The sequence below is a fragment of the Hordeum vulgare genome, chromosome 5H, assembly GCF_904849725.1.
Source record: "Hordeum vulgare subsp. vulgare chromosome 5H, MorexV3_pseudomolecules_assembly, whole genome shotgun sequence".
In the NCBI taxonomy this organism is placed as follows: Eukaryota; Viridiplantae; Streptophyta; class Magnoliopsida; order Poales; family Poaceae; genus Hordeum; species Hordeum vulgare.
In genome coordinates this window covers 200171369-200198299 of record NC_058522.1, presented here as the reverse complement: position 1 = coordinate 200198299, position 26931 = coordinate 200171369, and the positions used below count along the sequence as shown (strand labels likewise).

At 43.7% G+C, this 26931-nt stretch overlaps 1 pseudogene; it reads left to right on the top strand.

The window, feature by feature from the left end:
- The first annotated feature begins 64 nt into the window (after positions 1-64).
- Positions 65-7658, top strand: LOC123396495 (annotated as a pseudogene).
- Positions 7659-26931: the final 19273 nt, after the last annotated feature.

Genomic DNA, 26931 nt, shown 5'->3' with positions numbered 1-26931 from the left:
CACGTTCTTTCTCTCCCTCTTCTCTGACCCACAGGAACAGCCGAGGAGTTCCTGAATCGCCGCCATGGACGTCAAGGCTGACCTCCCGTGGACGGATCTGGCCGACCCCGTCGCTCTGTGCCGGGATCAACGAATTTTGCGTTCCCGTTCCATTCCCAACCACCCCCGCGTCGTGCCAGGCCCTTTGCCATGTTCCCGTGGCTGTCCCCTGCATCGACATGGCCGTTGGCCTCTGATCTCCGTTGTGAGTCCCGTACCAGAAGCTTTATTGTTTCTTGATCCGTTTTTTTGCTGCAAGGGTTATTTCGAGCGGCCATTAAGTTTTGCCACAACAGATGCAATAGACGGTGTGGTTGCTCCGTCGTGGTTACAACCACGAGGTCCCTAGTTCGAATCCTGGATGTGCTAATTCAGTTTTGCCTCGTATTTGTTTCTTGCACCCTGCCGTAGGGCTAATGTTTAATAGATAACCGCTCTCACTTTCACCAATATTTGTGCACAACGCAATGGCAGTGCCTTGCAACTTCACCCGTGAGATCCTGGGATAAAATCCCACTCACCCCTATTTTCTGTGTTGTTTTGGTTTGCTTCAAGTTGGTACCTTTTGCGCCCTTATATTTGCTAAACCCTTATCTTATCAGAGCTGCTACGTAGGTGGACTGGTTGGTGCCTTTGTCTCCACCAGAGAGGTCCCGGGATTGAATCGCATGGAGGTCTCAATTCTTTTGCTGCTGAGTTTATTTTTTCTCTTGACCATAGCACCACTTGGGCCGATTTCTGCCCTCGGCCACTGCACAATAGTGCAATTCGGTCCATTCTTCTTTTTTTTAACGCCGTGTGAATTATTTTCCAATTTACACGGACTCTGCTAATTTCAAGAAAAGCTTTGTTTTTCAAACGAGCGTAGTTTCTAAACCGTGCATCGGATTGGAGTGATTCAAATTTGTAGCTTGACTAGATTTTCACGTAGGTTAATAATTTCCAACTCTCATGCATAATTAGAACTGTTTAGTGTGCTGTTTGCATCGGTTTGCGTGTCGACATGTTGAAAACGGTTTAGGTCGTAACTATTTGTCCGTAGCTCCGTTGGAGATGTGCCATATATGTAAATGGACCAGAACGACGAGTAGAATCACGTGAACCACTTTGTTTTGCCGTTTAACAAACCTAAAATGTGATTAGGACAAATCTTGACAGAATTAAGATTTAATACGTGGGGTCATTTCGGAGATGCTATATGTCATTTCCGGTCTCATTTAAAATGCCTAGCTAGGTAGATTAATTTGTGCTTCACCCTCGTGCCATGTTTAATAACATTTAATATAGCCGTGTACCTAAACGGGAGTGAACTAAATAATTAAACGTGGAATTTCGTCGATATGCAACTCATTGCATATCGAGCTTCACTTAATGTGTAGTGTTTGATTATTGTGATTGTCATGCCTTGCATTAGATCGTTCATGCATCATATGTGTCTTGCATCATGCGGTGTATATCTGTGTTGATGTTTGTTTCCGGTTTCCTCCGTCTCGATAGAGTTCCGCAAGCGTGTCGGAAAGTGAGGACCCATTCGACTACATCGGTTCGTCTACTTCACGGAGTCATTCTTCTTCCAAGCGGGATCTCAGGCAAGATGATCATTTCCCCAGATACCATTACTACACTACTAGGAAAAGGTCTATAGATGATATAGACACTAATGGCGCACCAGACAAGTAGTGCGCCACTACTATATAGTAGTGGCGCACCATGTGCACGTGTGCCATTAGTGTGATGGACACTAATGGCGCACCACACACTCGGTGCGCCACTACTATAATTTTTTTGTTGCAAAAGTACTAATGGCGCACCGGGACAGAGTGGGCCATTACTAGTTTAACTAGTAATGGCGAACCACTCACCCAGTGCACCACTACTATATATATATATATATATATTTGCAAAGCTACTAATGGCGCACCACGAGCTGGTGCACCATTAGTAACCTGGCGCATTTGTCGGTGGTGCGCCACTACTATTTTTTTTGCAAAACTACTAATGGCCACCGCTCCACCGCCGCCGCCGACCCCCCGCACCCTCCCCCGCCGCCGCCGACCCCCCGCACCCTCCCCGATCCACCACTGCCGACGACTCCCAGCACCCTCCCCGGCCGCTCCACCGCCGCCGACGACCCCCCGCACCCTCCCCCGCTCCACCGCCGCCGCCGACCACCCGCACCCTCCCCTGCTCCACCGCCACTGACGACCCCCCGCACCCTCCCCCGCTCCACCGCCGCCGCCGACCCGCCGCACCCTCCCCTGTCTCCTCGCTCGGTTCCCCCGAACGGAATCGGCTGAGCGCACCACCCACCCCTCCCTCCCCCCGAGTGCCATTGCTATCCCAAAAAAAATTACTAATGGCGCACCTCTCTGGGGTGCGCTGTTGCTATCCAAAAAAAATATTACTAATAGCGCACCTCTCTGGGATGCACCATTGCTATTTAAAAAAAGATTACTAATGGCGCACTGCATGGAGATGCGCCATTGCTATAAAAAAGTTCTAATGACGCACCGCTCGGGGGTGCGCCATTGCTAACCGGCAGTGCCTCTCTCCCGTGCCCACTCTCTCTCTCCACCCCCAGCCCCTCCCTCGTGCTGTCGGCCGGTCGCATCCCCATCGCACGGCCTCGCCCCCACCCATCGACGGATCTCCGGACCTGCGCGGCCTCGCCCCCCACCCGCCCGGATCTGCACCGAGGCGCGGGTGCCGCCTCCACGGGAAGGAATTTGGTTCTCCCCCTAGTAGGCGGCGTCCTCGACGGTCAGCGGCTGCGACCCGGCGCGGGAGTCCTTTCGCCGGTAAGGAACCCTAGATTTCTATTCATTTTCCTCTTTTCCCGTGCCTTCCTTCTCCTACTCAGCCGCGCCACCATGACTTTCCCCATGGCCACCTCCACCACCTCCACGGCCGCCGCCGCTTCCCTCCGTCTCCTCCCCGCGCCGGCCACCCCATCCTCCCGCACTATCCGCTTCCCGCCCATACTCTGCCGCGTGCCCCGCGCCCTCTTGTCCGTCTCCGCCCTCAATAAGCTCTCCGAGGCGTCCCCCGTCCCCATCCCGCAGGAGCCCACCCAGACTTTGCCCGACGAGGTCGCGCTGCCCCCTAGGCCCGGGGTCTACGGCGTCTTCAATCGCGCATGAGACCTACAGTTTCTCGAGATCTCGCGCAACGTTAGGGCCAGCATCGAGGGGCATCGCAGAAAGGTGCCCGCTGACCTCTTCGCCTCTGTCAAGGTATACACATCACGCGTCACCCATTCCGTAGGATTTCAGTTACATCATGGAATTGGATTGCGTAGAGTGTCCTATGAATTGAGTCATGATAATTGATTGCTTGCCTCGTCCTATAGTGTTTGATGATGAATGCTTCTGAAGTGATCATGCTGTGTTCTAAAGCAGTTTACCTTAAGGGTTAGTTGGTATACACAAATATAGCGCTCCTCCACTCATTTTGATCACTTTTGGAGATGATTGCCCTATAGTAATGACTATGTATCAAATCTCGGAGTCTTAGTTATCTCTCTTCACGTTTTGACCATGCTGAAGCGGAAGAGGGCTTCCAACGGCCCTGTGATTGCCGCTCCGGAGAAGGAGGCCCTTGCTGCCGGCTGCCGGAAGGAGCTCGCGGGCTTGTTGGAGTACTTCAAGGAGGTTTCTGGCCACAAGATGCAGATCGATGGTGGTGGAAACCTGTCAACCAATGCCATGATTGGGTGCTTGCTGGAGGAGAGCAATCTTGGGCTATCCAAGTTGGTGGATGATACATTTGAGAAGCTCAAGGGAACAGAGGGTGTCTCTGTCACTTTGGTCCGCAGCTCAGTCCTGCTCATTGGATAGAGGATGATGTTCGGACAATCTAGCCCCGATGCTGATGTGTTGGAAGATGAATCGAATCTTTCTCTTTGGTGCTGGGAGGTAAATCCTATCCCATGTTCTTAATTCTGAAGTTGGTGCCATAACATTTCATTTCAATGCTATTTTAATCCAGAAAGACCGGTTCTGTTCAAATTAGTATGTCTTGATGTCTTGTGCTGGGTTATAATAGAAGCAATATGCCTACGTCGACTCCCTCAAGCTTGCCGCCAACGGCAAGGAGGTCTGGGTCTTCGACATCAACGAGACCACCCTCTCTAACCTCCCCTACTACATCAAGCACGGCTTCGGGTACGTACTTACACTCTTGTATACATTACATACACACTCTAGTGCATTAGACTTGCTATTTACTGCAGGTACATCCGATCGAGCAGGGACTTGCACTCATCCGATCATGACTAGAAGCCGCATTGATAAACAATAGATATATCTTAAATGGTTCCTGTGGATATTGTGGTCATGAGTTATGTGTGGTGTGCCATCGCAGAGATGATTGTGTGTTTCTTGAAGGTCTGTCGGGCGCCAAGAATTTGGAGTTGATAGCTGACTACATTATGGTATGCTTGCACTCTTTTCTAGTGGATATGCTCGCTGTTTTGCTAACATTGTTTGTTGTTTTCTGTTCACCCCGGTATTATTAAATCATACACTTGAAGTTAGAGCTTCAATTGTCTTTTAGTTCTTCACCTCGTCCAGGTTTACAGAATGGATATAAAATGGTACCCTTGAACTTTATAAACCATTTTAGCAGGGGGAGGATCAATCTGGTGGAGCTTTCATATGTTTGCTTCTGTTATGTGCAGGCAGTGCCTTCTTATATTCTGACAAGAGTCAAGCTATCACCATGACGATGCCAGAATCATGCATCTCCATCGTATACCTATTCTTTGGTTTCTCTTCTTCCAACCTAATCCGAAGTATGCATTTCTTCAACCTTGATACTGCATGGTTGAAATTAGAAAATGGAACATGTTTGGAGTGTGTGCCAAGATAATGTTTATGTTCAGATTTGGTAAGAAACTGAGTACCCACACACATGAGATTGTAACATCTGTAGCCAACTTATTTCTTCATGTAATCTTATAGATAATGTAGGACCATAGCACGGATCCGAACTCGGTAGCTAGCCAATATGCAATGCCTATGCTAATAATCTTCTGTCCAAGTAGCTGCAAAGGGTTACTTTGATGACCACATGGCGGCCCCGTCTTTGGGACAGTTGATTACAGTTTGTAGTTTAGGGATAAGTGATCAGTTAATACAGTAGCTTTAAATAGTGTGTGGTATGACCGCTATCGCTGCTATTGTGCCTTGACCTCAGCGCTATTTTCCCTTTACTAAATCACATGATATATTGCCAATATTGTGGGAAATAGCACTACAATCATGCAATTTTAGACCCGCTGTGGCAGGTCCAACGCGTGCAATCTTAATCTTTGGCTAATTCAAGAGTGAATAATTTCACATAGTAGTTCTTTTATATATTAGAGCATATATAGATGGTAGACCTAAGGTTTTAGTTTGCCTCATACATGCGTCCACAAAGGTTAAGGACCCCCTAGCTTCTCTTCACTGACATGCCACCACTAATGTGTTTGCCTAGGTACCAACATGTTGTTGATCAGTCCTCCACGGCATGCACATCATCTACCACCCAGTTCAAAATTCCGATTTCGGCAGCCCTTCACCTTTGCCGACAACCTGGTATGGCACAACCAGTCTACTCTGAAGCTAGACTTTCTTACAATATGTGTAAGATACTAGCATCAAAATATTGTTTTTTGTTCGTTGTTGGAACCTACAATGGTCCTTGAAACTACAGTTACATGTGATGTTGACTGCCAGAGACCAGCACCCGTGTCGTCCACTATTGAAGATGGTCACGGTTATACTACAATGCATGGATGTGTTGGGAGCTATGTCCACAGTCCACATGGAGATCAATAGGCATGGTACGCTCGCTGGGGATCAAGAAGCGTCTCATACATTATGGTATTCGTAGAAAGAAATTTTCTTAATGATATCATTATGTGTTGTGTCCATATTTGTAAATCACATCCTTCTCAGTCTCTTCTGTTTCTCACACTTTGATGGGATATGATTTTCAAGTTTTAGTGAGCTGGATGATATCAGTCCATTGAAAGACGAATTCCTGGATGCCATGGAGCCGAAGTTAAATAGTGCAATAATCTGAGTCTAATTTTCTTTTCTCAGCTCATATACATATGTACCGTTGTATTCTGGTATTAGAAGTTGAAAGTTTTTTTATAGTAATATGCATGCTAATTTGTAGTAACTACATATATAGGGTCGAAGATAATGGATATAAGGCATGTGCATTGTCAAATTATTATTATTGTAATATCAAACTGGTATTTTGGTAAATATTGTGTTGATTATAAATTCGGTTTGGTGTCCAAATTCACCAGAATTCAAGAAAGAGCCAACACCATTTTACTTTTCTCTATATGCTAAAACAATAGATTTGAGCATTTTCATTTTAGTAAATGATAAATATAATGAAAATGGGCATGTTTAGAGCAATACACAACCAAAGGGATGCACAAAAGTGCAACCACTTGACGACAAGTCTATTTCCTTTATGCATTATTTTATAGTGTAATTTTCACTATATCCGTTCGCGAATAGGCTTTCATATTTTTATATGATAAAAGAGGAGGAACAGTAAACTACCTAACATAATAATTGTCTCTAATGTCTACATGGATATCTATTCTCTTTTGAAAAGTAAACCATCAAATTGTATTTATTGTGTGATTCTGTGATGCTCTCTCATTATCTATATACAGTAAATTGTTTAGTTTGGTCAGAATAGGTCATAGGTCAAAGGAAAATAATAACATTTTATTTTAAATATATTGTGAAATTTTCAATAAATAGTTTGATTTCTTATCTAAAGAGTGCATTGTTTAGTAGGTGATTCATTTCTATTATGTTACTTCATATACATTTTTCATTTTTAGTATGATAAGGATATATGTTAAACTCAATGATAAGACAAGATGAAACTTTCCAAATAGAAAGCGGGACCGTTCAATTTCATTACTCCATGAAATTAAAAGTTGAATTCCATATTTTATAACATAGGTTATCAAACTAGCCCGCGCGAATGCACGGCTTGGCGACTAGTATATTTAATTTTGTATATTGAATAATGGTGATGGTGTTGTTAGTCTTGACGCTTATCTTTTGTTTTGCTCTAAACCAGGTGTAGAACGATCAGAGACTGCTGCACTGGGAGCTAGTATGGTTATTATGACAATAAGTGCAGTTGATGGGTGGACTGAAGATGACACTAAACTTATCAAATGTGTCATGATTGATAAGGTACCATCAGTTTCATTTTCTCAACAATTTTGTTGATGATGTCTGGTTGCCTGGTTGTTGGTTTGCATGCCTTCTGTTTGAGCAACATATTCAACAAATTCTGCATTGGAAAATGATGTCTTTCGGAATCATGTTGGTCCTCGGTCATTTCCGACACTTTTGACCTTTGAGCAGCATATGCAGTGGCATAGAACGATCTGAACAAGCGTGGTAGGTATCCAAAGAACAAGCAATGAAATTGAACCCATTTTCTGAATGGGGTCAAAGATCTATAGGCTGGGATTACTGTTGTCACTGCCCTATAGATTTGGGTTGTATCGTTGTGTATTATATTTGCTATGGAGCTATGTATGTATGGACGCTATGGAACTATATGTATATATGGATGCTATGGAATTTTGAATGTATGGATGCTATGGAATTTTGATATATGGATCATGAAATTTGTTATGCAACTTTGCATATATGTTATGTGTTGTGGATCAGTAAAACTATTGGGCACATTATGTATTATATATTTGATATATATGTTATGTGCTGTTGAATTTGTGGTTTTGAAACAAAACATATATATGTCAGAATACCAGATACTAATGGAGCACCATGGGCTATACTAATGGCGCACTGCCTGGTGCGCCATTAGTATATGTGCCCTGGGAGGCATACTAATGGAGCACCATGTGCTATACTAATGGCGCACTGCCTGGTGCGCCATTAGTATATATGCCCTGTGAGGCATACTAATGGAGCACCATGGGCTATACTAATGGCGCACTGCCTGGTGCACCATTAGTATACCAGATACTAATGGCGCACCTGTGGTGGGTCATTAGTAAAAAATTCTAATGGTGTGATGCTAGTGGCGCACCTGTAGTGCGCCATTAGTAGCCAAAACAAGTACGCCACTAGCAAGCCTTTTTCTAGTAGTGCTATTATTGCCATGCTAGTTTTATCGCTTCTAACGATTATGTCTCGTTGCATACCACATGTTAAATATCAGCCTCCCAACATTGCCACGAAAACCTTCAACCTGTTCACAACCTAGCAAACCACTGATTGGCTATGTTATTGCTTGCTTTACCATGTGTTGCGTTGCTAGTTGTAGGTGTAGTTGCTTCCATGTGATAACATGGGTCCCTTTTCATATCACCATATTAAATGCTATTTAATTTAATGGACCTATATACTTGGTAAAAGGTGGAAGGCTCGGCCTTTCTAACCTCGTGCTTTGTTCCACCTTTGCCCCCTTAGTTTCGGCTACCGGTGTTATGTTCCATAATTGAGCGCTCCTAACACGATCGCGGTTGTTATGGGGACCCCCTTGATAATTCGTTTTAGATTAAAGCTGGTGTGGCAAGGCCCAACATTGGTTCTACATTTGCCCAACATAATAATTTTGTTAATACTGAGATGTATAGGGCGTCATGAACCCAAGGAGTAATTTTACATAAACAAGGGGGGCAGTGTTGATGGTGTTGGTCCCAAACGGTCTACCTGCGGGGCTACCGCGAGGAAACTCGAGGTTTGGCACTCGTAGGTAGTTCCATCTGTCGTGTCCTGAGAACGAGATACGCGGTCCTATCGGGATCATCAACACGTCGGGCGGCCTTGCTGGATTAGTTTTACCTTTGACGAGATATCTTGTGCATTGGGATTCCGGTGATGCTTTGGGTAATCTGAGAGTTGAGGTTTTCCACTAAGGAATCCGACGAGATTGCGAGTGTCGTGATCGAGGATTTCTATGTGGCTTGTGGTAATTTGTGATGGACTAGTTGGAGCACCCATGCAGGGTTAAATCTTTTCGGAGAGCCGTGCCCGCAGTTATGTGGCAACGTGGAAAATTTGTTTAACACTGGTTCTAGATAACTTGAAATTAATTTAATTAAAAACTTGCCAACTGTGTGCGTAACCGTGACTGTCTCTTTCGTGAGTTCCTTCTCCGATCGAGGACAAGGTGGGGTTATGTATGACATTGGTAGGTGTTCAGGATCATTCATTTGTTCATCAGTAGTCACGTCCGCTATGCGTAGATCTTCCCCCTCTTATTTCTTGTACTCGTAAGTTTAGCCACCAAATACATGCTTAGCCGCTGCTGCAACCTCACCACTTAACCATGTCTCACCCATTGAGCCTTGGTAGTCTTGATACCTTTGGAAATGAGATTGCTGAGTCCCCTGTGGCTCACAGATTACTACAACACCAGTTGCAGGTACAGGTAAAGGTTACCTGACGCGAGCGCGTTGATTGTTCATTTGGAGTTGCTTCTTCTTCTTCTTCATCATCGATCTAGGAAGGGTTCCAGGCCGGCAGCCTGGGATAGCAAGGATGGACGTCGTTCTTCTTTTCTCGTTTGTTTTCGTCCGTAGTCGGACCCTGCACTTCTTCAAGATGTTTGTGTATTGTACTAATGTGACTCTGATGTAGCTTGTGGCGAGTGTAAGCCAATTCTATATATATATATCTCTTCTTTTCAGTACATGTACTTGTAACGATATCCATTCTTGCGACACGACGAGATGCGCTTCTATCCCTAACGGGGCCTTCGTGCCAAATTGAGGATAGGGTCGCATCTTGGGCGTGACAAGTTGGTATCAGAGCAGTACCGACCTAGGAGCCCCCTTGATTGATCGAACTTGGCCGAGTCGAGTCTAGTGAAAAATTGCTTTGAGTCTAGTTATATATCGGAGAGTAGGATTCTTTTTCTCCTCTTCTATGCTCTGGTGAGGAATCTTGACGTAATATTTTAATTCTACTCCACTTCTCACTCAATTTTTTAGGATCACGCGGATATTTTTGGAATCTATATGATGCCGATGTGATAGAGTTCTGTCTTGGTGCCTCCTGTCTGACTTGATTTCTTCTAGGGAGTTGAGCTTGAAGGGATTCTCGAGCACATCATTATCATTCAGATTTCTTAGTATCTCAGAACGAAGGATGTTCGTAATTGCTCCAATACTAGTAGTGGCGAGATAACCCCGATGTCCCCAGTACTGGTGCAGATTGTTCGGGAGTACTGCCATACTTTGTATCGTTGTGATCACGAGGGTCTGTTGTAGATGAAGGTCCGAGATTCTGGTTGTGTGTTGACGGATGTGATACGCGTGACGGGTTAGTATAGGAGTTGTATGATAGTACTCCTTGTATCCATGTACCAGATTTTATGACCAGAAATTTCGGGAATTCTTAGGTGGGAATTCTAGTAGTTACTTATAGGACAATCTTCCAACAAATGCATGATGTTATGTTGGGGTTCGACATCTAGTGGATTCGTTTGTTGACGGTCATCTTACAGAGGTTCTTGTTGTGTCTTAAAGAGTCCTTGTAGCTTGCTACGACTCGGGGACACTTCGTATGTCGGGTGCACTGCCTTGCACTTGATGACTACTGTAAGGTTCGAGCCCGTGCGATCCTGTCCATGAAAATATCGCACGAAATCTTTCTCATGAGTTTGTTCTGGCAAATTGCAAGCCGCTTCCTTTGTTTTGTTGAATATGGTAATTCGAGTTGCTTCGATGTCAAGTGGTGATTTCAGATCTTTTCTAAGAATGTTCTCATATTCATATGAGAGTGCTAATCCTTTTTCTCAATCAATTGTCATATCAATTCTTGTCAACCGGAGTCGTCATGTTAATTCTTTTCCAACTAGTGTGTTTCTCTCCAAGTGAATTCATTCATCTCCAAATTTTGCAAGATCATTCTCTCATTTCTTTTCTGGAGTTCATCTCATCTGTCTCAAGTCGTCTTTGTTTTTCCCTGCCCTCCCACCCTTTTTCTTGAGTGATTCAATTTTCGTCCAAGAGTTTTCTTTTCATTGTGCTTCCGCTATCTCTTCTTCCTTTTGTAGCCGGTGATTCATTGTGAATATTCTGAGGTGATTCATGTCATATTTGTTCATTCTTGTCATCCGTACCGGTGAATTTAATTCAGTTGTCCGTGTTCATCATATCCTTTTCATCCTTGTAAATTCTTTCCCATGTTGGAGATTCTTGTCAACCTATCTTGTTTATTCAATTATCTCTATTCTATCCGGAGCGTTGAAGTTATCTCACAAGTTTCTTGTTTTCAATTCTTTATTTATTTCGAGGGCCTCATCTAATCTAGTTTTCATTTGTACCGGTGCAATATCTCTCCTTCTAAGCAATCTTTTCAACAGTGGTTTCCTTGAGTGGGCCCATAACCCACAGGTTCTTTCCCAGGATCTTATCTGGCTCTTGTAATCTTTCCCGAAGGTCTCTAATGCTTTCAACTATGACATAAGTATGGATTTCATCAGTCATATTCCTTCTTGAAGATCAATTTGAGTTAATTGTCATATTTGGCTCAACCTTGCATTTTTCTTTACTCCGGAGTGTCTCAGTAATTCTTGGTGTTGTTCTTGTCATCATTCTCAGCTTACAATTCGAAGGAGTGTTTCTCTCAGTCTTGGTCCATTCTCTAGAAGATTCATCATTTCAGCTTGGTGCCATCATCTTAATTGTTCCAATCATGAGTAATCCCTTTCTTGCTATCCGTTGCATTTCTTAGTTGTTTTTATTTCTCGTTCCTCCGAAGGCCATCATTTCAGAAGACTTCGTCGTTCTCAGCTTTCAGCTTTCGTTCACTAATCTTTTCAATTGTTGCCTCTTCGTTCGTCTCTCGGTTATTTCGGCGCCTTGTTCAAGTTTTCTCTCAGGTGGCTTATGATCTCTTCATTCTCTTGTATCTCCATTAATTCGTGGTGTTCCCATTCAATTGTGAATTTTTACCGGTGCTTCCTTCAATTATGCCTCAAGTGGTGCTTATCTCTCTGTCTCTTCAAGATTCTTTCAAGAGGAATAAGTGCTATGCTAAATCCGTTGCTTGTCATCAATTAAACTTGATGAAGGATAAGCATAACATAATTCTTATTCCTGTTTCATAGTGATTCCATTCTTCTTCCGGAGTGGCTCATGATATCGATTCTTTTCTCAGGTGCTTATCTTTCTTTTCCGGAGTTCCAAGTAATTTTAAGTATCTCCTTGTGAGGCTTCATCTAAGTCTTCGCTAGGTCATAGTCTTATTCTTTTCTACCTTCATATCTTTGCTTCATTCATTCGTATACGGAGGCTCGTCATGGTGGCTCTTCAAGGATGTGATTTTTTTCTCAAAGTGTTCTTCAAGATTCCTGTTGGAGTACCTCAAGTATTCTTTCTCTTGCTGTTCCAATGCGTTTGTTATTCCTTTATCCTTTGAGGTGTTATTTTAGCATTCTTGTTAGTGTAGGAGCCTTGAAGAGTTATTCTTTCAAGAATGAGATAATTAAATCCACCAATTCTATGATCATGAGACATTTTTTTTTCTCAAACCATGATTTCTTCATTGAGCTATCTTGTTTTGGATTTGACCTAAAGCTTTTCCTATGGATTGTTTCTATCATGTTGCTTGTCATTAATCCAAGTTCTCAATGTATCCTCTTGGTGTAAGAATTGTTCATATCTTGTTTCTCCCAAACAATCCTTGTTCTGTTAGTGGCTGGTTGTCACTTCATTAGTTTGAAAAGGTTTCCATAAACCCAGTACTATCTTGTTCTTTTCGTTGTTGTTTTTCCAACAACTCCGTTCAATTCTTTTTGCAAGGATGATTGCCAAGTTCATTTGAGATGGTAGTTGTCATTCATTTCTTCATTCTCTTCTTCCGTATGAGCTAGTTCCTACTCTATTGTTTCCGGGGCATTGTGATGTTGCTCATTTGGGTCAATCATGTTGTTCTATCAAGATCTTGGTGTTGCCTTGTTTTATGTAGTTGTTTGTTATGAACATTGTATATTTCTCCCATCTATCAAACTTTTTGTCCCATTTTCCTACCGAAGTGTTGCCGAAATTTTCCGTGAATTCTTGCTTGTTTCTTGTGTCATTCCTTATCTCTTTGCAACCTTCAAGGATCGTTGGTTTCACTCGTTTGTCAAAGAAGCGATCAAGTTTTACCTCTTGCTTTCTCATTCTCTTCCCCCTTTCATTCTTGGATCTCGGGGCGAGATCCTCTTGTAGTGTAGGAGAGTTGTGATAGCCCGATGCCGACGCCCCTGAAGATTCCCCTTTATTCCGTCTTCGTCATGTGTTTGTTTTATTTGTCGCATCATCATCGCATCATGCGCATCATGAGCATTGCATCGGCATCCCATTGCCGCCAGTTTTCAAACTTGCATCCGTTAGTAGTTGCCGGTTCTCGTCGTTGTCCATTCTGAGCCCGACCACACACGCACGCGCCCGCGACATCATCAAAACCTATTTTTAAAAGTGTGTATAAAACTTTCTCTGATTGGGTTGAAACTTGGCGTGCGGTCGTGTTTAGTTATAGGTAGGCCGCCTGTCAAATTTCGCCGCAATCGGAGTCAGTCTGGTACCCGAACGATCGATCGTAGCCGCACCGTATTGGGACTATCGTCGGACGTTTTATCGGTGTTTTAAAATACGTTGCCGGGTCGCCCGTTTTCCCTCTCATCCCCGCCTAGCCCCTCTGCACAGTGCACAGACCTGCCCACAACCTAGATCGGAACCTCCCGGAACCCGAACCCGGCGGTCGTGACCGTTGGATCCGGATCAACCCTGTTTTACCGCAAACCATCATCGATTTGTCCATTGGACCACCTAACCTAGTTATTTTCGAATGTCCGATTTAGATTGGAGGGTCCAAATAACCCCTAATCTAACTTACCCTCTATATTTATAGACCATCCCTACGTAATTAGGAACAAACCCTAACTCCTAGGGGTCTTGTCCCGCAGCCGCCGCCGCCCACCTCATTTTCTCCGCCAAGCAAAACCGCAACCAAATCCATCCCGTGGTTCCTCTCCCCGTGGACGTGTCCGCCTACCCGTAGCCCCGCAGCAAGCAGGAGTAGCAGCTCCCGCCGTGCTGGCCGGAGCCTCAACCTCACCTCGCTCACCGCCCTCCTCGGAGCTCCACCAGCAGGCCGACCAGGCTGGTCCCGTCGTGCCGCCCTTCCTCCGCCTCTCCATCTCTCTGCCTATCTTCCTCTCTCCCACACGTTCTTTCTCTCCCTCTTCTCTGACCCGCAGGAACAGCCGAGGAGTTCCTGAATCGCCGCCATGGACGTCAAGGTTGACCTCCCGTAGACGGATCTGGCCGACCCCGTCGCTCTGTGCCCTGGATCCGACAGATTTTGCGTTCCCGTTCCATTCCCAACCACCCCCGCGTCGTGCCAGGCCCGTTGCCCTATTTCCGTGGCCGTCCCCTGCATCTACATGGCCGTTGGCCTCTGATATCCGTTGTGAGTCCCGTACGAGAAGCTTTATTGTTTCTAGATCCGTTTTTTTGCTGCAAGGGTTATTTCGAGCGGCCATTAAGTTTTGCCACAACAGATGCAGTAGACGGTGTGGTTGCTCCGTCGTGGTTACAACCACGAGGTCCCTAGTTCGAATCCTGGATGTGCTAATTCAGTTTTGCCTCGTATTTGTTTCTTGCACCCTGCCGTAGGGCTAATCTTTAATAGATAACCGCTCTCACTTTCACCAATATTTGTGCACATCGCAATGGCAGTGCCTTGCAACTCCACCCGTGAGATCCTGGGATAAAATCCCACTCACCCCTATTTTCTGTGTTGTTTTGGTTTGCTTCAAGTTGGTACCTTTTGCGCCCTTATATTTGCTAAACCCTTACCTTATCAAAGCTGCTACGTAGGTGGACTGGTTGGTGCCTTTGTCTCCACCAGAGAGGTCCCGGGATTGAATCGCATGGAGGTCTCAATTCTTTTGCAGCACCACTTGGGCCGATTTCAGCCCCGGGCCACTCGACAATAGTGCAATTCGGTCCATTGTTCTTTTTTTAACGTCGTGTGATTTATCTTACAATTTACACGGACTTTGCTAATTTCAAGAAAATCTTTGTTTTTCAAACGAGCGTAGTTTCTAAACCGTGCATTGGATCGGAGTGATTCAAATTTGTAGCTTGACTAGAATTTCGCATAGGTTAATAGTTTCCAACTCTCATGCATAATTAGAACTGTTTAGTGTGCTGTTTGCATCGGTTTGCGTGTCGATGTATTGAAAACGGTTTAGGTCGTAACTATTTGTCTATAGCTCCGTTGGAGATGTGCCATATATGTAAATGGACCACAACGACGAGTAGAATCACGTGAATCACTTTGTTTTGCCGTTTAACAAACCTAAAACGTGATTATGACAAATCTTGACAGAATTAAGATTTAACACGTGGGGTCATTTCGGAGATGTTATAGGTCGTTTCCGGTCTCATTTAAAATGCCTAGCTAGGTAGATTAATTTGTGCTTCACACTCGTGCCATGTTTAACAACATTTAATATAGACGTGTACCTGAACGGGAGTGAACAAAATAATTAAACGTGGAGTTTCGTCGATATGCAACTCGTTGCAAATCGAGCTTCACTTAATGTGTAGTGTTTGATTGTTGTGATTGTCATGCCTTGCATTAGACCGTTCATGCATCATATGTGTCTTGCATCGTGTGGTGTATATCTGTGTTGATGTTTGTTTCCGGTTTCCTCCATCTCGATAGAGTTCCGCAAGCATGTCGGAAAGTGAGGACCCGTTCGACCACATCGGTTCGTCTGCTTCACGGAGTCATTCTTCTTCCAAGCGGGATCTCAGGCAAGATGACCATTTTCCCAGATACCATTACTATCATTGCCATGCTAGTTTTATCACTTCTAACGATTATGTCTTGTTGCCTACCACATGTTAAATATTAGCATCCCAACATTGCCACGAAAACCTTCAACCGGTTCACAACCTAGCAAACAACTGATTGGCTATGTTACTGCTTGCTTTACCATGTGTTGCGTTGCTAGTTGTAGGTGTAGTTGCTTCCATGTGAAAGGTGGAAGGCTCGGCCTTTCTAGCCTGGTGTTTTGTTCCACCTTTGCCCCCTTAGTTTCTGCTACCGGTGTTATGTTCCATAATTGAGCGCTCCTAACACGATCAGGGTTGTTATGGGGACCCCCTTGATAATTCGTTTTAGATTAAAGCTGGTCTGGCAAGGCACAACATTGGTTCTACATTTTCCCAACATAATAATTTTGTTAATACTGAGATGCATAGGGCGTCATGAACCCGAGGAGTAATTTTACATAAACAGGGGGGCCAATGCTGATGGTGTTGGTCCCAAACGGTCTGCCTGCGGGGCTACCGCGAGGAAACTTGAGGTTTGGCACTCGTAGCTAGTTCCATCCGTCGTGTCCCGAGAACGAGATACGCGGCTCCAATCAGGATTGTCGACACGTCGGGCGGCCTTGCTGGATTAGTTTTACATTTGACGAGATATCTTGTGCATTGGGATTCCGGTGATGCTTTGGGTAATCTCAGAGTTTAGGTTTTCCACTAAGGAATCTGACGGGATTGCGAGTGTCGTGATCGAGGATTTCTATGCGGCTTGTGGTAATTTGTGATGGACTAGTTGGAGCACCCCTGCAGGGTTAAATATTTTCAGAAAGCCGTGCCCGCGGTTATGTGGCAACGTGGAAAATTTGTTTAACACTGGTTCTAGATAACTTGAAATTAATTTAATTAAAAACTTGCCAACTATGTGCGTAACCGTGTCTGTCTCTTTCGTGAGTTCCTTCTCTGATCGAGGACACGGTGGGGTTATGTCTGACGTAGGTAGGTGTTCTGGATCATTCATTTGGTCATCAGTTGTCACGTACACTATGCGTAGATCTTCCCACTCTTATTTCTTGTACTTGTATGTTTAGCCACCAAATACATGCTTAGCCGCTGCTGCAACCTCACCACTTAACCATGTCTCACCCATTGAGCCTTGCTAGTCATGATACCTTTGGAAATGAGATTGTTGAGTCCCCTGTGGCTCACAGATTACTACAACACCAGTTGCAGGTACAGGTAAAGGTTACTTGACGCGAGCGCGTTGATTGTTCATTTGGAGTTGCTTCTTCTTCTTCTTCTTCATCAATCTAGGAAGGGTTCCAGGCCGGCAACCTGGGATAGCAAGGATGGATGTCGTTCTTCTTTTCTCGCTTGTTTTCGTCCGTAGTCGGACCCTGCTCTTCTTCATGATGTTTACGTATTGTACTGATGTGACTCTGATGTAGCTTGTGGCGAGTGTAAGCCAATTCTATATATATATATATATCTTCTTTTCAGTACATGTACTTGTAACGATATCCATTCTTGCGACATGACGAGATGCGCTTCTATCCCTGACGGGGCCTTCGTGCCAAATTGAGGATAGGGTCGCATCTTGGGCGTGACATATATTCCCTAAAATCCCAGAAAAAATCAGGAGATCATCGAAAGTACTTTTCCGCCGCCGCAAGCTTCTGTCTTCGCAAGATCCCATGTGGGGCACGTTCTGGTGCCCTGCCGAAGGGGGGATTCGGATACGGAGGGCTTCTTCATCAACAGCATGACCTCTCCGATGACATGTGAGTAGTTCACCATAGACCTACGGGTCCATAGCTAGTAGCTAGATGGCTTCTTTTCTCTCTTGGATCTTCAATACAAAGTTCTCCATGATCTTCATGGAGATCTATCCGACGCAATCTTCTTTTGCGGTGTGTTTGTCGAGATCCGATAAATTGTGGATTTATGATCAGATTATCTATGAATCTTATTTGAGTTTATTCTGATCTCTTATATGCATGATTTCATATCCTTGTAATTCTGTTCGAGTTGTGGGTTTTGTTTGGCCAACTTGATCTATGATTCTTGCAATGGGAGAAGTGCTTCGTTTTGGGTTCATACCGTGCGGTGACCTCACCCAGTGACAGAAGGGGTAGCGAGGCACGCATCATGTTGTTGCCATCAAGGGTAAAAAGCTGGGGTTTTCATCATTGGTTTGAGTTTATCCCTCTACATCATGTCATCTTGCTTAAGGCGTTACTCTGTTTGTCGTGAACTCAATACACTAGATGCATGCTGGATAGCGGTCGATGTGTGGAGTAATAGTAGTAGATGTAGAAAGTATCGGTCTACTTGTCTCGGACGTGATGCCTATATGTATGATCATTGCCTTAGATAACGTCATGACTGTGCGCGGTTCTATCAATTGCTCGACAGTAATTTGTTCACCCACCGTAATATTTGCTATTTTGAGAGAAGCCTCTAGTGAACACTATGGCCCCCGGGTCTACTTCACACCATATTTTCAGCCTTACTCTTTTACTTCATTGCACTTTCCGCCTTCAGATCTCACTTTGCAATCAATCTTGAAGGGATTGACAACCCCTTTATAGTGTTGGGTGCAAGCTCTTTTGTGTTTGCGCAGGTACTTTGGACTTGACGTGATTCTCCTACTGGATTGATACCTTGGTTCTCAAACTGCGGGAAATACTTACTGCTCCTATGCTGCATCGCCCTTTCCTCTTCAAGGGAAAAACCAACACAAGCTCAAGAGACGATAGAGGGATTTCTGTCGCCGTAGCAGAAGAATTTCTCGCGCCGTTGCCGGGGAGGATCAAGTCAAGAACTCATCCAAGTAAGTGTCGCAAACTCATCTCTTGCATTTACTTTTTTGCCTCTCGTTTTCCTCTCCCCCCACTTCGGAAAAACAAAATTTTACAAAAAATATTTGCCTTTTTCGTTTTCCCTTTTCTTCGTTTGCCTCTTTCGTTCGCCCTTTTCTCTCGCTTGCTCTTTGTTCGCTTGTGTGCTTGCTTGCTTGCTGAAGTCACCATGACTGAAAACACCAAACTTTGTGACTTCTCGAATAATAATAATAATGATTTTATTAGTACTCCAATTTCTCCCGCCACTAGTGCAGAGTCATACGAAATCAATGCTGCTTTGCTGAATCTTGTTATGAAAGAGCAATTCTCCGGCCTTCCTAGTGAAGATGCCGCATCCCATCTTAATACCTTCATTGAGCTTTGCGATATGCAAAATAAGAAAGATGTGGATAATGATGTGATTAAATTGAAGCTTTTTTCCTTTCTCGTTGCGATATCGAGCAAACACTTGGTTTTTGTCTTTGCCCAAAAATAGTATTAGTTCTTGGAACAAGTGCAAAGATGCTTATATATCCAAGTATTTTCCACCGGCTAAGATCATATCTCTCCGTAACGATATCATGAATTTTAAGCAACTTGATCATGAACATGTTGCACAATCTTGGGAGAGAATGAAATTGATGATTAGAAATTGTCCCGCTCATGGCTTGAGTCTTTGGATGATTATACAAATCTTCTACGCTCGCTTGAATTTCGCTTCTAGAAATATCTTGGACTCCACCTCAGGTGGAACGTTCATGGAAATCACTTTAGGAGAAGCCACAAAACTCCTAGACAATATCATGACGAACTACTCTTAGTGGCACACTGAAAGGTCACCTACTAGTAAAAAGGTACACGCTATAGAAGAAATTAACTCGTTAAGTGCTAAGATGGATGAGTTAATGAATTTGGTTGCTAGTAGAAGTGCTCCTTTAGATCCTAATGATATGCCCTTGTCTTCCTTGATTGAGAGTAGCAACGCTAGTTTGGATGTTAATTTTGTTGGTAGGAATAATTTTGGCAACAACAATGCTTTTAGAGGAAACTATGTTCCTAGGCCTTTTCCTAGTAACCCCTCTAATAACTTTGGCAACTCCTACAACAATAATCATGGAAATTACAATAGATTACCCTCTGATCTAGAGAGTAATATCAAAGAGTTTATCAACTCACAAAAGATTTTCAATGCGTCCATAGAGTAAAAACTACTCAAAATTGACGATTTGGCTAGGAGCGTTGATAGAATTTCTAGTGATATTGATGCTTTTAAAGTTAGATGTGCTCCTCCCAAGATCGATATGGATGAAACTTTGAAAGCCATGCGTGTTTACATGAGTGAGAGCAAAGAAAGAACCGCCCAAATTCGTGCTAGACATGAATGGCTTAAAAAGGCATGTTCTCGTGATAAGAATCACGAAGATCTTAAAGTGCTTGGTGTGACTCCCATTGAATCTTTGTTTTCTTGTGTCAAACCTAATGATGACGGGGCTGGATATGAATCCACTTTGGTTGAAAAACGCCCCAATGATTCGGAGTCCATCTATCTTGATGCTAAAAGCATTGAAAGTGGAGTAGAAGATATTAAAACCTTGAGTAGTAATGAAATTACTACTTTGGATTTCAAGGAATTCAATTATGATAGTTGCTCCTTGATTGAATGCATTTCTTTGATGCAATCGATGCTAAACTCTCCACACGCTTATAGCCAAAAGAAGGCCTTTACCGATCATATCGTCGAAGCTATGATAAATTCTCTTGAAGAGAAACTTGAATTGGAAGTTTCTATCCCTAGAAAGCTTCATGATGAGTTGGAACCTACTATCAAAATCAAAATCAAAAATTATGAATGCAATGCCTTGTGTGATTTGGGTGCTAGTGTTTCCGCGATTCCAAAGTCTTTATGTGATGTTCTGGATTTTAATGAGATTGAGGACTGTTCTCTTAATTTGCATCTTGCGGATTCTACTGTCAAGAAACCCATGGGAAGGATCAATGATGTTCTTATTATTGCAAATAGGAACTACGTACCCGTGGATTTCATTTTGCTTGACATTGATTGCAATCCTACATGCCCTATCATTCTTGGTAGACCTTTCATAAGGACTATCGGTGCTATCATCGATATGAAGGAAGGGAATATTATATTTCAATTTCCTTTAAAGAAGGGCATGGAGCACTTTCCTAGAAAGAAAATAAGATTGCCTTGTGAATCCATGATGAGGGCTACTTATGGTTTGAGCACCAAAGACGACGATACGTGATTCTATCGCTTTATGCCTAGCTAAGGGCGTTAAAAAATAGCGCTTGTTGGGAGGCAACCCAATGAATTTACTTTTCTCTTTCTGTTTTGTTGCGTCCACACCATCATAAGTCTGTTATGATAGTGTCTTTTGTGTTTCTTTTTGTGTTTGAGCCAAGCAAAACCTTTATGACTAGTCTTGGTGATGGTTGTTTGATCCTGCTGGAAAAAGACATAAACTTTTCGCTCACGAGATTATTTTTAATTTTTATTCAGAAAGAGATTTTGAGTTGATTCTTTTTGCTGCTGGTTTATATGCCTTTTGCCCAGGGAGTCGTGATGTTTCAGAATTTTTGAGGTACCAGAAGTATACGAAGTATACAGATTGCTACAGACTGGTCTGTTTTTGACAGATTCTTTTTTTGTTGAGTTGGTTGCATGTTTTGATGAAACTATGGATAGTAGCGGGGGGTACTATCCATGGAAAAGTGAGAATACAGTAATCTAACACCAATATAAATAGAAATCAAGATTGCTACAGTACCTAAAATGGTGGTAGTTTGTTTTCTTGTGCTAATGATATCACGAGTTTCTGTTTAAGTTTTGTGTTGTGAAGTTTTCAAGTTTTGGGTCATGTTCTGATGGACAAAGGGATAAAGAGTGGAAAGAGCTCAAGCTTGGGGATGCCCAAGGCATCCCAAGCCAAATTCAAGGACACCAAAAAGCTTAAGCTTGGGGATGCCTTGGGAAGGCATCCCCCCTTTCGTCTTCAATCCATCGGTAACATTACTTGGAGATATATTTTTATTCACCACATGATATGTGTTTTGCTTGGAGCGTCTTGTATCGTAGGAGTCTTTTATTTTTGTTGTGTCACAATCATCCTTGCTGTATACCTTTGGAGAGAGACATGCACTCATCGTGATTTTGCTAGAACGCTCATCGTGCTTCATTTATATCTTTTGAGCTAGATAATTTTGCTCTATGTGCTTCACTTAGATCTTTCAGAGCACGGCGGTGTGTAACTTGGTAGTTGGCTTGTGCTATGAAAGTAGTCCCAAAGATGATAGGTACCCAAATAGGATACAAAAGCCTCCATCTTCATGTGCATTGAGTAGAAAGAGAAGTTTTGATTCCTCTCAACCAGTTTTGAGACGTGGATTTGGTAATATTAAGAGTTATGTTAGTAGGGTGTTGTGAATCTAGAAATACTTGTGTTGAGGTTAGTGATTCCCGTAACATGCACGTATGGTGAACCGCTATGTTAGGAAGTTGGAGCATAATTGATCTATTGATTGTCATCCTTTGTGTTGCGGTCGGGATCGCGCGATGGTTTACACCTACCAACCCTTCCCCTAGGAGTATGCGTTTAGCACTTTGTTTCGATTACTAATAAAAACTTTCGCAACAAGTATGTGAGTTCTTCATGACTAATGTGAGTCCACGGTATAGATGCACTTTCACCTTCCACCATTGCTAGCCTCTCTAGTACCGCGCAATTTTCGTCGGTGCACAAACCCACCATATGCCTTCCTCAAAACAGCCACCATACCTACCTACTATGGCATTTTCATAGCCATTCCGAGATATATTGCCATGCAACTCCCATCGTTCCATCTCATGACTTGTGCCGTCACTCTCATATTGCCTTTGCATGATCATAAGATAGCTAGCGAGATGTTTCAACGTCATACGCCAAGCTAGATCGTTGCACATCCCGATACGCTGCCAGAGGCATTTTCTATAGAGTCATCATTGTTCTGAGCTTTGAGCTATGAGTAAATAAAAGTGTGATGATCATCATTATTAGAGCATTATCCCATGTGAGGAAATAAAAAAAGAGGCCAAAGTTGCCCACAAAAAAAGAGAAAAAAAGAGGCCAAAGAGCCCAAATAAAAAAAGAGAGAAAAAGAGAGAAGGGACAATGCTACTATCTTTTTCCACACTTGTGCTTAATAATAGCACCATGTTCTTCATGGTTGAGAGCCTCTCGTTTCGTCACCACCATATTCTAGTGGGAATCTTTATTATATAACTTGGCTTGTATATTCCAATGATGGGCTTCCTCAAATTTCCCTAGGTCTTCGTGAGCAAGCAAGTTGGATGCACACCCACTAGTTCCCCTTTTGAGCTTTCACATACTTATAGCTCTAGTGCATCCTTTGAATGGAAATCCCTACTCATTCACATTGATATCTATTAATGGGCATTTCCATATCCCTTTGATACGCCGAGTCAATGTGACCATCTCCTCTTTTTTTGTCTCACAACCACCACCACACTCTATTCCACCTATAGTGCTATATCCATGGCTCACGCTCATGTATTGTGTGATAGTTATAAAAGGTTTGAGAAAGTAAGAGTGCTAAAACAATTACTTGGCCAACAGCGGGGTTGTGTATGATTTAAATTAGTTGTGTGAGGATGATAGAGCATAGCCAGACTAAAAGATTTTGTAGGGATAACTTTCTTTGGCCTTGTTATTTCGAAAGTTCATGATAACCTTGCTAGTTTGCTTGAAGTATTATTGTTTTCATGTCAATAGCACACTATTGTTTTGAATCTTACGGATCTGAACATTCATGTCACATGAAAGAAGTTACAAAGGACAACTATGCTAGGTAGCATTCCACATCAAAAATTCAGTCTTTATCACTTCCCTACTCGAGGACGAGCAGGAGTTAAGCTTGGGGATGCTTGATACGTCTCCAACGTATCTATAATTTTTGCTGGTTTCATGCTATTATCTTGTCAAACTTTGGATGTTTTGTATGCCTTTTATATATTTTTTGGGACTAACTTATTAACTCAGTGCCAAGCGCCAGTTCCTGTTTTTTCCGTGTTTTTGACCCTTTTCAGAGGAGGATTTTGAACGGAGTCCAAACGGAATAAAACTTCCGAAAAGATTTTTTCCGAAACAGAAGACGATCGGGAGACTTGGGAACCAAGGCAGGGGGCCACCAGGGACCCCACAATCCCCCTAGCCACGGCCAGGGGGGCCCGCGCCTCCCAGGCTTGTGGGCTCCCTGGACCTCCTCTGCCCAAGGTCTTTTGCCTATATATTCCCTAAAATCCCAGAAAAAATCAGGAGATCATCGAAAGTACTTTTCCGCCGCCGCAAGCTTCTGTCTCCACAAGATCCCATCTGGGGCACGTTCTGGTGCCCTGTCGGAGGGGGGATTCGGATACGGAGGGCTTCTTCATCAACACCATGACCTCTCCGATGATGCGTGAGTAGTTCACCATAGACCTATGGGTCCATAGCTAGTAGCTAGATGGCTTCTTCTCTCTCTTGGATCTTCAACGCAAAGTTCTCCATGATCTTCATGGAGATCTATCCGATGTAATCTTCTTTTGTGGTGTGTTTGTCGAGATCCGATGAATTGTGGATTTATGATCAGATTATCTATGAATCTTATTTGAGTTTCTTCTGATCTCTTATATGCATGATTTCATATCCTTGTAACTCTCTTCGAGTTGTGGATTTTGTTTGGCCAACTTGATCTATGATTCTGGCAATGGGAGAAGTGCTTGGTCTTGGGTTCATACCGTGCGGTGACCTCACCCAATGACAGAAGGGGTAGCGAGGCACACATCGTGTTGTTGCCATCAAGGGTAAAAAGATGGTGTTTTCATCATTGGTTTGAGTTTATCTCTCTACATCATGTCATCTTGCTTAAGGCGTTACTCTGTTTGTCGTGAACTCAATACACTAGATGCATGCTGGATAGCGGTCGATGTGTGGAGTAATAGTAGTAGATGTAGAAAGTATCGGTCTACTTGTCTCGGACGTGATGCCTATATGTATGATCATTGCCTTAGATATTGTCATGACTTTGCGCGGTTCTATCAATTGCTCGACAGTAATTTGTTCACCCACCGTAATATTTGCTATTTTGAGAGAAGCCTCTAGTGAACACTATGGCCCCCGGGTCTACTTCACACCATATTTTCAGCCTTACTCTTTTACTTCATTGCACTTTCCGCCTTCAGATCTCACTTTGCAATCAATCTTGAAGGGATTGACAACCCCTTTATAGCGTTGGGTGCAACCTCTTTTGTGTTTGCACAGGTACTCTGGACTTGACGCAATTCTCCTACTGGATTGATACCTTGGTTCTGAAACTGAGGGAAATACTTACTGCTCCTATGCTGCATCGCCCTTTCATCTTCAAGGGAAAAACCAACGCAAGCTCAAGAGATGATAGAAGGATTTTTGTCGCCGTAACACCCCCCTCTGACCCTCCTTCGGTGATCCGGAAGCTTCTGTTTCGCTGATTTTTCATATATTTTTTCTGGAGTTTTTCGGGCTTCGGAAAATTGGGTAAAAGCCCCTGCAAAATAGACATCAGCAGACAGATAATGGCACTAGGTGCCCTGAGTTAGTAAGTTAGTCCAAATATGTGTAAAATGATATAAAAGTGTAGTAAAACATATAACAATGTCACCCAAAAGATCATAGAACAAGCAGAATTATAGATACGTTTGGGACGTATCACCTATCCATGGTGATGATCATCTACGAGAGGGGAGAGTAAATCTACATACCCTTGTAGATCGCTAAGCGGAAGCGTATATAACACGGTTGATGTAGTGGAACATCTTTGCGATCCAAATCGCAGCTCGTCCCGCGATCTCATCACGATCCATCCCGATCTAGTGCCGAAAGGACGACACCTCCGCGCTCAGCACACGTACATCTCGATGACGATCCCCGCCTTCTTTATCCAGCAAGAGGGGCGGAGAGGTAGATGAGTTCTCCAACATGGCGGCGTGGTGGTGGTGGTGCTGGTGAACTAATCCAGCATGGCTTCACCTAAGCCCCACGAACTAGACTAGAGGAGAAACAGATATAGAGAGAAGTAGAGGGAGCACATGGTAATTAGGGTTAGCCCTCACCTCTAAAATCGGAGGAGGCATCCTCAAACCCTCAAGGTTTGTCCGAAATTGGAGGCGAGGAGTCCTAGTCCAATCCTACTAGGAGTAGGATTCCTCCTCTCCACTTGGAAACCCTTTCCACCTTTGGGTTTCTTTCCTTCCCACCTCCAATCCGCCTTGGAATTTAGTAGAGCCTTCGGCCAGCCCACTAAGGGCTGGTCCACGTCCTCCCACAGCCCATGAGACCCTTTGGGGTGGGTGGGCGCACCTGGTCGACCCCTGGAACCCATTCATCACTCCCGGTACACCGCCGGAAAAGCCCGAAACTTTTCCGAAGTTCAAAACCCACATTACTATATATCAATCTTTACCTCCGGAGCTCCTCGTGATGTCCGGGATCTCATCCGGGACTCCGAACAACTTTTGGTTACCAAACACACATAACTCAATAGTACCAAAACATCACTGAACCTTAAGTGTGCAGACCCTGCGGGTTCGAGAACTATGCAGACATGACCTAAGACACTCCCCGGTCAATAACCAATAGCGGGACCTGGATATCCATATCGGCTCCTACATATTCTACGAAGATCTCTAGCGATTGAACCTCTATGTCAAGGATACAGTTAATCCCGTATGTTGTTCCCTTTGTCCTTCAGTATGTTACTTGCCCGAGATTCGATCGTCGGTATGTCCATACCTAGTTCAATCTAATTACCGTCAAGTCACTTTATTCGTTTTGTAATACAAGATCCCGTAACTAATTCCTTAGTCACATTGCGTGCAAGGCTTGTTGTGATGTTGTATTACCGAGTGGGCCCCGAGAAACCTCTCCGTCACATGGAGTGACAAATCCCAGTCTTGATCCATGCCAACCCAACAGACACGTTTGGAGATACATGTAGACCACCTTTATAGTCACCCAGTAACATTGCAACATTTGATACACACAAGGTATTCCTCCGGTGTCCGGGAGTTGCATGATCTCATGGTCATAGGAACAGATACATTGACATGCAGAAAACAGTAGCAATAAACTGACACAATCATATGCTACGTTTTTATTTATGGTCTTGTCCATCACATCATTCTCC